Source organism: Sander vitreus, chromosome 1 (genome assembly GCF_031162955.1).
Source record: "Sander vitreus isolate 19-12246 chromosome 1, sanVit1, whole genome shotgun sequence".
In the NCBI taxonomy this organism is placed as follows: Eukaryota; Metazoa; Chordata; class Actinopteri; order Perciformes; family Percidae; genus Sander; species Sander vitreus.
In genome coordinates, this window is record NC_135855.1 from 356,628 (window position 1) to 370,000 (window position 13,373).

Below are 13,373 nucleotides of genomic sequence, written 5' to 3' on the forward strand. Positions count from 1 at the left end.
TCCTCCCACTGAGTTGTCCTGGGAGACACTAACAACTGTAAGAAAGTGCACTCAATCGGCCTGTTTCTGCACGGGGAGATTTGGGTGGAAGACCCACAGCGCCACTCATCCATTTCACTCTACAGTCCAAACTTTTTAAGAGGAGGACGTCTCGGCCCAGCTCCAAACACTGCGAGGAGGCCATCCATCAGGAGGAAGAATATGTGTCCGAAAGCTGCTGCTGCTGCTTCTTCTTCACACTGAGCCTCATGTGCTGGAGGTAAGAGGAGTCGTTCCCCGTGCAGTCAACTGTACGCTGATACCAATGGACTCGGGCGTTCCTTCGGATCTCTCGGCGCTGTTTAACGCGGAGAGAAGTTGTTTAGCGGAACTTGTTACTTGGTAGCCATGACATCGTCATTTGGAGGCTCGAGGGCTAATGTTCCTGTAAACTCAGTTGTTCATGTGACATGTAAAATGATAAAAGCAGCAAAAGTAGCCTACAATAAAGCCTACGTAATACTCAAATTACAGAAGTTTAAAGTAAAGTATGCTAACATGACTAGTCAGCATTAAATACTATTATTTAAGCTTTTAAAAAACACTTTCAGCATGATTAAATGCAATATGAAAAAATATATTTAAAATATATGTAAAAAGAATTGATACTCGTAGCATAATACCTTAATATTGATTTTTTTCCCTATACCATATGTTAAGTCCCTTTGTATGGTGATTAAGTCAAACTGGAAACGTAAATAATTTGTATAAGTATACTGAAATAATATTCTGAAATAAGTATTTCAGAAGTAGGATAAGTCTGGAAGAAATTAGACTTCGTGATTGATGCTTTAACTGTCCTTATTGTAATACTTAGTTTGTCAAAATAAGATGCAGCAGAAAGTGACTGTGGCAGCAGAGACACACTTCAAATCTCTGCCGGGCTATTTTTTCATCAAGGAAGTTCAATTGCACAAGCTTTATTTTGGATGCTAGTGGGAGGATCTGCACACATGTAAAGGGAAACGGTAGCCTACTAATTCATTCACAGGCTTGACCTTACCCACTTAAACGACTTCAAAGGACCAGGCAGTAAACATGGCCGCCCTCGGGTTTTCCATGTTGTAACGCAGCCATAGGTTTGCTCAGAAGTCCCATCATGGAACACATCTTCTTCACTTCCAGGATTACTTGGACCTTATCCCACTCAGTGTACCAATGGCTCCAGTGAAGATGCTCAGAATGGCCAGTTTAAACTAAAAGCTTCCTTAAAGTTGGAAACGTGAGTAAAAATCCAACATGTTACATCTTTTCAGTGTCTTTCATTAATGATCTTGTGCCTCTAAATTGACACTTATCTGAAAAGTGATTGCATGCTTTATTCTGTCATAATACCCACACAAACAACCATAATATGACCACACACATGTTTTATTTTATATGATCCTCAGTTGTAACCTGAGAAAACTAGCAGCATGTGAAGGTGAAAGGATTTGAGGATATATAAGCTGTTTTATTACCTCTTACCTCACAGAAATGTTTTTTATTTTATTATTTTTTTTTATTTCTGAGAGTATGGATTATAATGACTGGACACAGTTTTTCCAGCATACTGGAGGTATGACCCTCATAGTCAATGGTTTTGACTCACTTGACATTTTGAGCATCTGTTCCTCTTGCTGTCATTGCAGAGACTTCTTACAGTTAGTGTTGACTCAGTATATCTGACTCTGTAGTCGAGCAGGAAGCCCACTCATCTGACTTATCTCTGTCTCCATGTGGATGCTTTTCACTGTGGGATTGGCCTGCAAATCTGAGTCTCTGCCTTTTGAATGTAGGCCAAATATTCACTATCCTCATATGATATTCTGCAGAGGAGGAGGTGTCAGTGTAAGTAAAGAAGGAAGGAAATACTCCTGATTATACTCCTTACCGAAACTGTCTGAGCGTCCACAAGCCTTACGTGATCGCGCACACGCCCCCCCTCTGGTATGTTGTGTTTGTGGTTCAACCCTCTAATGCAAGTCAAAGTTCCCCTCAAGAGACAATAAAGGTCTGGACTGAATGTCCTTGTTAACTGAGTGTTCCACCAACCACACAGATCATTAACTTTCCTTTGCCACATTTTGACTCTGCTCGTTACAGCCATTCTAATATACTTATGTGCTTGAGTAATTTGACATTATCAGCTAGAAATCTAGAACATATCTACTTTGCAAGACCTAAAAAAAAATGATGATGGCATTTATCAAATTCATTTTCAAAGTGTAGATTTCTCAGCATTTAAATGAATAAAAGTCTTACAATTTTAGGTTATGAGGTTTTCACAGTGCAACTATTTAAATGGACATGTTTATTTGTGAAACGCTAAATATACAATAAGGGTAAATGCTGCTGACTTTTAAAGTAACCCACATAGTATTAAATGTCTTGAATATCAGGGTCATCATGCTGTCACAGTAGGTGTTATGTTTTAATCAGTGGATATGCAAGTCTGTAATGACAATCTCGGAAGTATGAAAGTGAGTATTGTATTCCAAAATGAGATAATTACATATTCTACTGATTACAAGCATCAGGAAGCAGCAGCAGACAAGGCAGCAGCTGAGGTCTGAGTTTGCCGAACATCTACACACAATTGCATTTCTATTCACAAGGCTGTCAGGAGAGGACTACACAATGGCTCCACTAAACAAAAGCTTATTAGTCCTCTCTCTTCTAGCAAACGTTAGGCTCAGTTGTGAGTCCGTCCCAGTCAGAAATAAGTATTTAGCTCCAGTACATGAGACAAATAAAGAGGAGTTGGCCTCCCATTGGGAGTGCTGTAAATTACCGTGAGGATTCTGCTGGCTCCAAGCTGAACCCAGCCAATTTATCATCTTCTCAAACCCCCTAATTTAATGATGATGGAGGATATGCACTGTGTCAGCCTTGTTATTACACTGTATTTACTATAGAATGGAAGCATTAGAGTGAGTCTTACTCGTACTAGTTCATGATGCAGGGTGGGTTTTGTATGCCTGGGAGGGCGACTGCTGAATTACCTGCTGCTGATAGTCACAAGAAAGGCTTTGACTCAGTTTTTAAGACTGTAATCGCTGGAATCCTCTCGACACGCCAGACAGCAGCCGCACTCACTGTTCCAAAAACAGCAGCCATCTCTGCAGCCTGTACACACTTTGTGCCCCGGAACGGTGTCTCTTTCCTCCTGGGACTTATCAGGCAGACTTTGTTGTTAATTGTTACCGTCCCTGTGGAGCTACCACATCTTTCTACAAAAAAATGCAGAAGAGAACAGCCAGAAGTTTGTCTTGGGGAAAAAAGTGTGCTTAAAAATCTCTCCTATGAAAATGTGCAGCAGGTCAATAGGATAGTGGTTTGATGTGAAATGTTTGGATAATAGTGCCGATAAAATACCAGAGCTGTTGGACCAATACCAAAACAATACCATAAAAGAACTTTACGAGGTAAAGTTGTTTAAATGCTGATTTAAATCAAATTTCTGATCACTGAATTAGCAAAGAAATAAGACATATCTGACCAGACATTTGATGACAACTTTAAGTATCTGACTGTTTTTGATACTCAAAGCAACATTTTGGTTGATACCAAAAAACTATTGAAGATTGTTGCCTGTTACACTTACTGCATGTGTACCCCAAGACTCCTCAATGCTGCTGATGAGAAATGTAATCTGTCCGGTGCACAGCACATTATTAAAATGTTTTTTTAGGGGCATTCTATGTCTTTATTGGGTAGTGATGTGGAGAGATTGGAACCAGGGACTTTGTGGTTTATAGTCAGCATCTAATCCCCATACAGTACAGTTTCAAAATGTTCCTTCCTTCAACTGGAAAAAAAAAGTCATTTGTAGTGGTGTAAAAGTAACTAGGTATATTTACAAGTAACAGGTACTGCACTTACGTACAGACTCATGAGGCACTTGTACTTTACATAAGTATTTCCATTTTATCCTACTTTATATTACTACTCAACTAGATTTCTGAAGTATATGGTGTACGTTTTCATTCCGCTATATTTATATATTTCTGCTGTGGTTACTAGTTACTCTGCATATTAAGGTTGCACAAACAAAATATATGATCAGTTTATAAAATATGACACATTGTGATTAAAATACCCAGTATGAAAAAAAAAGCCGTTAAAATGAGCTCCACCTCGACCAGCTGCAACATAAAAATACTGCTTACATAGTAATGCACTGACAGGGACCATTCTTCATAATGAGTACTTTGACTTCTGATATTTTAAGTATGTTATGCTGCTATCACAATTATTGTTATCTATTAATCTGCCTCTTTTCTTCAATGAATAGATATAATAGATAATTGTCTAGATATAATAGTCTGTAAAACATTAAGAAGTGCTCCTCACATCCTAGTGTCCAAAATGACTTCATCAATTGTGTCGTTTTGTCCGACCAACAGTCAAGATTCCCAAAATATTGAATTTATTATTCTGTAAGACCAAAAAAAGCAACATTTGTAAAGCAATTGTTACGTTTTGGAACCTGGAACTATCAAATGTTTTACTTTTATTTGTTGAAAAATGACTTTTTTTATTGATATAATGAATTGATTATGAAATATGTTGCAGATTAGTTGTCAGTGGACTAATCCAGTAATCAACTAATCGTTGCAGCTTTACCACCCATGATTATGGACTATTACATAAGTAGAACTTTGAATCCAGCAGTTTAACTTGATTGAGTGTTCTTATACTCTTACATTAGTAAATGATGCAAATACTTCCCCACCACTGGCCATTTGGAATTAATATATATTCTTTGCATGTCTGGCACTATTTTGGAAAACATGAATATAGGAAAATCCTTACCAATATGTAACGTATCTCCGAGTTTCCCTGTAATGTAATGTGAAATGGTTGAGGTTGAGCAGCTGTTTCATGGATTTTTCCATCAACACCAAAACATTGTCGTCGGCCATTAACCCTTCTCTGTACAGTCCCTCCAGAAAAACGTGATTATGCGATCGCATAATTCAATGCATAATCGGCCAATGTCTGCATATTTATGCGGGGGCCGCATTTTTTCAAATACGCCGCACTTTCGCCGCATAAATTGCAGATTTCCGCGCAAAATATGCGGGGCTTGCATGATTTCATAATCCCCGCATTTTCGTTGCAAAAAAGTCCCATATATCTTATCAGAAAGATGAAAAATGTTGCATTTACTTCACACAAGAACAGCCATTTCCCCCTGTTGCTATGGGAACGTTATGAAGTGACGTAATTACGCGACGTGAACGTCATCTAAAAGCTGCAAACCCCGCGATGAAGCCACGATGACACCACAGTTTTAAAAAGTTCCAGCAATTTCATCGCATAAAATTGCATAAATATCCCGCATATTCCATCGCATTGTTTAAGAAAACGTACCGCATAATCAAAGATTTTTGCCCAAAACAATCACAAAAAAAATCCACATTTTTCTGTAAGGACTGTCTGTAAATTATCCAAGCATAACACTCTCACTACTGCTGATTATTTAGCCTAATTGATTGATAAAGAGAGATGAGTAGTGTGTATCTGCACATGCTTCAAACACCATCCCTTTTATTAAGCAGAGGCAGGACAGCTGTAGTTCCACCATTGCAGTTGTAGCAGACACCCGACCTGTGGCCTGCAGGCTCCGCCTCTCTCCTCTGACATCAGGGCTTTGATCTGCCTACTGTCTGTGTTAGCACAAAGCCATATTTAGCTCAGTGTAATCAGTGTGGTGAGAGCCTGCATGCCTGCTACTCAGGATACCTGCCTACCTAGTATAAACACACCTGCTCTTTCTGATGGACCTAAAATGAATTTAATGTGCACCTGAAGGAGTCTGCTCGCAGCCGTCATCATCAAATAGACTGAGGGTAAGGTTTCCATCGATGCTTTCATGTGCCGCTTTAAAAGTTTCTCTGTAGTTTCAGGTGACAGAAAAAAATGAAATAATCCACAAGCAGCTCTTAGGTTGTAGGTGGTGATGTCAACAAAACAAGAGTATCATATGTAGGAAGTTGATTGTAAAGGCTTTTGTTTTGATAATATTCCCCAGGGCAAAGTTTGACTGTGATGCACCTACAGCGCCGAGCAACGTCTGCCTCCTGATAACGCTTAATGCTTTTGATAACAACATGTGTGACCTAAGAGTCTGCTGTTAAATGAAGTTATAATTGGCCTCTGCTTATGGGAAATGACACATTTTCTTTTTGCACATACATCTCCTTGAAAGCCAGTTTCTTAAAGCTATGCATACATGCCTACTTCTCTATATAAAACTACTGGTTAGGTCATTATAAAATACCTGATATATTTCTGAAAGGGCGGAATATGGAGGCTCCACTCATTTCAATTTCAAATAATTTCAATAACAAAATTTGATTTTCATTCAGTTTATTATACAAAAGTTCCTCCATATAGACAAAAAGACAATCCACTTCCTTATAATCAAAGCTTTCTCACTGAGACACCGGCACTAAAATATTGAGTCTGTTCCACTTTGGTCACAGTTTTTTAAGGAAGTCTGTTCTCTGATTTCTTATCTATGTTATCAGACTTTTTGGTCACATGGTGTATGTTGTGCATTCCAAAGCTGCGATTGAACGCACATAACGGACATGCTTGGTATAAGATATCTGAACTGAATGTAGACATTTAAATGTTGTCAAATTTTATGAAAATGTAAAATCACAATCTGATGATACATTGTGATGAAATTCATGATTCTAACTTTTAATGGAGTACTTCATTAAATAGGTATTGCTCGTCCATAAAGTGTGGGACTTGCAGGAAACGGATGAAAAGGTCAAAGAAGCGGAGGCTGACATATCCTGACTTTTAGTCCCTTATGACTAGTAAACCTTCATGTGTAATCGGTGAAGTTCCCCTTTTAAAAAATATGGAGCATGTGTCAGTAGTGCTTAAGTGATAAGACAGGATCTTCTATTTCATATTTTTGTGGTTGATGTTCTTAAACGACCAGCAGTACGTTTTAGAGATGGACTACTTAAGCACATATTTAGATCACAAGTATTAATTTCAGAAGTCCATCCTGTTATTAATTTCCTGTTTGAGAAATAGAACATTGTTGTGGGCTGAGATGCCTGTTACGTAAACAGGGAATCAGTAGGGGAAGTGAGCAACTCATGGACATCACTGGCATTCATTCCAGTTCCCAGAACCATTGCAGTGGTTTTAGTTTCACACTTCTTTGGCCATTTTTGAAAATGTTTAAAGAAACAGAGAGTGGGTTGAGATGTGTCATCTGGTTGAAGTGTAACATGTTGGAAACACCCTAGAGAGGTCACCATCGTATCACGGGGTAAACGCACACAAACACATGCATATTTGTGGGCAATTAGAGTTTCTGATTGACCAAACTTGGATTACTCAGCTTCGCAGAGCTGAGAATTGAACCCTGAACCATTTTGAGGTCTATTAAAGCTTTGGAGATGTGCATACTTTTATCGCACATGTTGGTTGGTTTGTTAATTGAAACCATGTAACCTAACGATACCCATCATCCATTACTGCAGTGGGGGTAATGTTAATCTGATCAGGCCTGTTGTGATCTGAGGTTTGCCTGGCTAAGGATTCTCCGGACTAAACCTCTTACCTCTCAAATGGGACAGCCACTTTCCTTTTCTCAAACTCTGATGTCTCCCTGTCTTTCTGTTTTCTTCGCTCCTCAGCCCCTATTTGCTCTTCTTTTCAACATCAGTTTATTTCACACACCACAGTTGAATGAGTAAGTGCAGTAAGTGTCATATTGATCATTTTGAGAGATTTTGTACCAGTGTCTCCTTCTGTAAATACGTTGAAATCCACATTGCTCACCAAGCTATCAGCCATCAGGATCCTGTGAGAAATTGTATTGCCAAGTGCAGCTGAATTCAAGTTACTGCTGAAATTGCCGTGTTGATTTTGCAATGTGTTCTTTCTTGCCGAGAGTTAGACAAGAAGATTGATACTATCCATGCGTCTGTACACTATGAAGCTACCGCCAGCATCAAGCTAGCTTAGCTTAGCATAAAGACTAGAAACAGGGGTAAACAGCTACCCTGGCTCACTATTTACTATGTTATATCTTCTTTATTTAAGTCTATACAAAATGCAAAGTGTAAAAAATGTTTTCCCCTTTTATACTAAGTTATAGGCCTACTGGACTTTTTTTGGCTGGGACCGTTCATTTCCTAGAGTCTCTGGTTGCCTGGCAACAGGCCCTGGCCAAGAAATAGTTTGGCACAAACCCCCTATAAATCTACAACATTTTCCTTTTTTACGTTTTGGTTTTGTCATGGATTTAACAAAGTGAGCTTTTGAGAAGCTTTAAAAAAAAGCCCCCCCATGGTTGCAGTCTGTGCAAAATTAGCTTGCTAGTAGCTTTGTATTTTACGTACATACGTGACAGAGATATCAATCTAACTCTCGTCAAAAAAAGAATAGGCAGATTTCCCAAAATGTTGAACTATACCTCTTTATTAATTTCTACAGAGCACCTTATGGCTTTACGATGTGGAAAGAGAGGGGGAGGAGGTGGCATTAAACCTATGTAGGAGCGTTGATCAAGGCCCAGGCCCTGATTACAGGCCGGCCCCCAGTGTGCCTCACAATAAGATAATGCTATCTGGGCCCACAGGTATTTTGTTTCAGTGGAGAGGGTAATAACTGTCACCAAACACTGAGGAGACCTTTCATCCCCCGGCCTTGTGTAGTCAGCCAGCGTTTGTGTGCAGTCTCTGCACAGAGGCTGCTTTTGTATGGCAGGGTGAGGTCACATCACCACGATGGCCTCATATCTGTCCATAGAGACAATAGCTAGGTTTGATTAAATCAAACAGCCGTGACTATCTAAATGGTAGTCAACATTGTGTGTGCAAGTTACTGTGGTGGTGTTGTTAAGGAGGTGACGTAGTCCTGACTAAATTAGCCGTTCCCCAGAAGAGCAGGGCTGATCGTGAACCGTAAAAAGAATCACACAAGGGTTCAGCACAGAGCAGACGCACTTTGCTCTCTCTGGGGTTTTGTGCTATAGGGGAGTGCAGTCGGCGTTGTGGTGGTAGGCCATTCACTAGTGGTGAACCAGGGGAGAAAGCATGAGAGGTTAAACAAACGTCTGAGTTAAACATCAAACCCAACTGAGCCACACAGAGCCTTAATCCTCCCTCAGTGTGCCACATTTAAAGGCTTTGATTGCAAATGTTCTATTTAGGAAACTAGCTGCTGACAAAAATGTACTGGTGATTACCTCATGAATTTAAGTGATATGGTCGTCAAGAGTCCTAGAAGTCTTGTTTAATGAGTCAGACGCTGCTCATTTGGAATTTGGAATGGCACTTATATTTGGACAGAAAGGCAAACCAGCCTTTCTGTCCAAAAAAGGTGTAGTTACATTCAGTCTTTCAGCAAAAATGTAAAATTCAATTTGACATCCATCCCAAGCTCCAGCACTTCCAAATCCAATAAAAAGTGTTTGAGAAGCAAAAGACGGGTTGATAATACAAGAATAAAAGGAAGTTAAGAGGAGTTAAGAATACACCGTTCATATGTCTCTCACCAGGCTTAAATCAGCCTGAAAGCTCTCCCTGGCACTCTTTATCTGCCATTTGGTGGAGGTTTTTATCCAAAGCTCCTTACTGTTTCATGAGGCCTTACATCTACAGCAAGATTCCCAAGTGGGCATTGAACCTCAAAACCTGGCAGTTTTAACAGCTGTTAGTGTTGTTGCTCACAATAGGAAAACAATTCCATGTAGATCTTATGTCAACACAAAGGTGCCTTAGGTGATGTTTCATACGTTTGTCATCAGAGCTGCAGAGATGAATCGATTAGTTGTCAACTATTAAAACAATTGCCAACTGTTTTGATAAACAATGAATCGATTTGAGATTAATTTGAGTCATTCTTTATGAGACTACTGACGGTAAACTCAATATCTTTAAGTTGCAGATAAAACAAGACATTTGAGGACGTCCTCTTGAAACATGGATCAACATTTTTCATCATTTTCTGACATTTTATAGAACTAATTGAATAATCAAAAAATAATAGACACGTTCATCGACAATAAAAATAATCGTTCGTTGCAGCCCTATTTGTCATATTCATGCAACTATGGAAAAAAATAGACCAACACAGGCAGAAAGAATAAGGTATCCAGGTCAGGTTGTCCTTTCACTGTCCTGTCTAGTTTTTACACGACCTGTGTAGGTGAGGTACCAACTCAGTCCAGCCCCTCTCTGAGACGTAAGTCCTGTCTCTGTTGTCATCATTGAGCTCTGGTGTTGGATGACACCTCAGGTCTATGTTGGGCTTCTCTCCCTCTTTACAGGTGTTTCCATGTCCTTGACTGCAGCTCTCTATGCACAGCCTAATTAAAAAAAAAACTTCATGAAGAAGCAGCCTCAGGTAACTGTTGTCCCCATAACACGGATGTGCAGTGACATTCTTCAAGTTAATTAATGGCCAATGGGAGGTTTTTGAACCAGGAACACTGCAGTATATAGCTTCCAGACAATAAAACACTGATGTAAAGTTGTAGATTGCCTGTTATGTACGTTGCGTTCAAACAAAGTGACCTGTTTTTATTTCAAGTAGCTGTACTGCACTCTGCACACTGTACTGTACAGCTTCCACTTTCTGCTCTTTTGGCATGATTTATCCAGGAAAGGTTTGATGAGCCCTGTGCTTTTGTTCAGCAGTAGATGTTAAAATGTAAACCTAGCAGTTGATCAGCACACTCACATTCTATACATTGCTCAATGGCAGTTGTTGAGGTAAAGCGTTATCTAGAAGTGGGTGGTTTTCAATTCTCTAAGCTCCAGGCCGCTGACTCTGATGTCCAGGACAGATGTGATAGCTGGGTTGGTTGAAAATGCATGTTAACAAAATGTCATGTCAATTTCCAGGCAAATGCAACAAGTACAATGAGACCCAGTGTTAAACATTAAACAACTTTACTTCCCAATATTGATGCCGTTTTGTTTGTGTAGATAAGTACCTAAGACCCTGTAAATGACTCAAAGTGCAATGCTATACTGCAAATGGGCACGTAGATCATGGTTGTAGGGCGAAGTTAGGTTAGCACCTTTGGATCATGTAGCCATACTGCTTTTATTTCCTGAAGTGTTTTGGTTTTGAAATACTTAATGGGCTCCTAGCGACTAAAGAAACCTGACCTGCACTTAGCACGTGTATTTGTTTTAGTAGTTTTAAGAGATGTGGCCTTTGGGCAGGAATATGTTCCTGCAGGAGGTCTCTGAGGGAGTGGTGCTGGCAGAAAAGGTTATATTGATGCCATCACGGGTCTTCAGTCACCTCTGATCTCTATCCACTGTTTACTGTTCTTACCATCAATTCATTGTTCGCTGGCGTGTTATAATGTGATCCCATCTATAGTAAATTCTCTTTGATCTGCCAGATTTGGAAAATGTTGACCTTGTAAGATGATTACATGCCTTAGAAGTATGGTGCCAAAGAGGGGAAACACATAGTAGAGGTACAAACATGCATTGTATAAAGAAAACAACTATTTCCTAATTTGGATTACTAATTTGGATTAGTTTTGTTTTATTAAACCCTTGGCTCTCTTGAACAATGGAAACCTTGATGTATTTACAATTGTGAAAACTAAAAATCACCATCTTAAAGGTTCCCCAGGGACTTTTTGACCCATATTAGTGCTATGGAGCTGTTTTTGGGTAGGTCCCTCTTTGTTTAGCTTCTAGCATTAGGATACACAATACACATTCCTTCCAATGGTTTCACATCTTTTTCCCACTGATCTAATATGCCAAGAAATGCAGTGATGTGCCAGCAAGGACAGAATGTAAACAAATACTTTAGTTGAGAAATACTAAATGTGAAGAAAACTTTTGTTTGTTTACAAGAAAACTTCACAGGCGCCTTTAAGTTTTTTTACAATCAGGTCTGTCATAAAGGCACCTCATTCAAATAACTGGAGTCACTGAAGCTGTTCGTGTGGCTTATATTGGACCCAAAGTGGTGTTTACCTGACTGTGACATTCACATCGGATGCCCCTCTATCCAGGGAGGATTATTAAATCATGTGTGATGGCAAGCTGGTGAGCCCCACCGAGAACAAGGCTCTCTCCCCCCAAGACAGACCTTTTCACAGACAAAAAGCAACCCATTTACAGACAGAGCTGCAGGTAAAATGTCAAATTGTAGGTTATACACCAATGTCTTAGTCTGCACTTTGTATGTGGTTGTGTTGTTGAATCCTCAGCTGTTGATTGGGGTGTAGTCTGATTAATGAGGTGAGAAGCTAATCCTGTTCAAGCTCCAATTCGCGCTGCAGTCACATGGCTATTATGGCTTATTTTGATTGCCAGGGGACCTGTGGAAGCCATAACGGGTCCATTCTCAACCCTGACTCAGCGTATTATCACTCTTATCCCAGCATTGAGGGGCTTTTGTGTCTTGATTTATTGGTTCGTTTGTGTCGGCGGTGCACTTCAATGTGGCTGCTTCTTCATGGCCTTCCTGCTGCAGAGGAATAAAATTCAGTTTTAACAGCATTTCAAAGGCAGGTTCTGCCATAACAGAAACTCTTAAGGAGCTCGGCTGAAGGCTGGCTGCACCCACTGTTTTAGGTGGAGTTAATGGGTTGTGTAATCTCTATAAGAAGGTGTCGGGTGGCCGTAGGGTGAGTTTAGGGGATGCCATTTCTCAAGGCTCTTGTGTTACCAGAGAAGGAAACAGAGTTTGGTTTGGATACAAGGTCTTTTCCTGAATGGACAGGTTTTTATTTACTTTTATCTTTATTTTTTTTATTTTAAGAATAATGCACTGTGAAGAATGGAAGAACAGTGTGATTGTAGGATTTTGTGTTTTTCCCATCACTTGAGAAAAATACAATTAAAGGTTGGTTTATAATATTTTTCTTTTACCTTTTATTTTACCAGGAATATTCCCATTAAGATTGAGAGTCTCTTTTACAAGGGAGTCCTGGCCAAGACAGCAGCATAAAAATTTGAAACATAAAAACAAAAAAAAACGACGGACTTAAAACAAACAGCATATGACGTCAAACAATCCGTGATCAGAGTTCAGTAACAGGACGTGTGCATTCTGTGGTCAGAAAGTCCTTAATCTTGTTTTTAAAATCGCCCATGCTAATAAAATAATCTAGTTTAAGGTGACTTTGTAGCTCACACCAAAATGATGGAGCAAAAACTTTAAAATCACTTTCACCAAACACAGTCTGGGTTCGAGGAATGACGTACATAATATGTCCGTGTGACCGAAGGTTGCAGCTACCAATAGTTGTAGGTGTCTTCTCTATCTTCTCCAGGTTTACCATTATAGCAGACATTAACTGACATGTACACTGTAACTTGACCTACTGT

General features: G+C 39.6%; 1 protein-coding gene across 7 annotated transcripts in view; it reads left to right on the top strand.

Moving 5' to 3' along the window:
- Positions 1-213: 213 nt before the first annotated feature.
- The window catches only part of LOC144519472 (A-kinase anchor protein 13-like), a 113,898-nt gene continuing 100,738 nt past the window's right edge, over positions 214-13,373 (top strand). For 6 of the 7 annotated variants that reach the window (XM_078254664.1, XM_078253046.1, XM_078256285.1 and 3 more), the window contains exons 1-2: positions 214-259; positions 1,165-1,261. The gene's annotated coding sequence lies outside the window, so the exon portion shown is untranslated. Of the gene's footprint in view, positions 260-1,164; positions 1,262-5,768; positions 5,877-13,373 lie in introns of those variants that run through there. The other variant, XM_078253862.1, reaches the window with a different exon arrangement.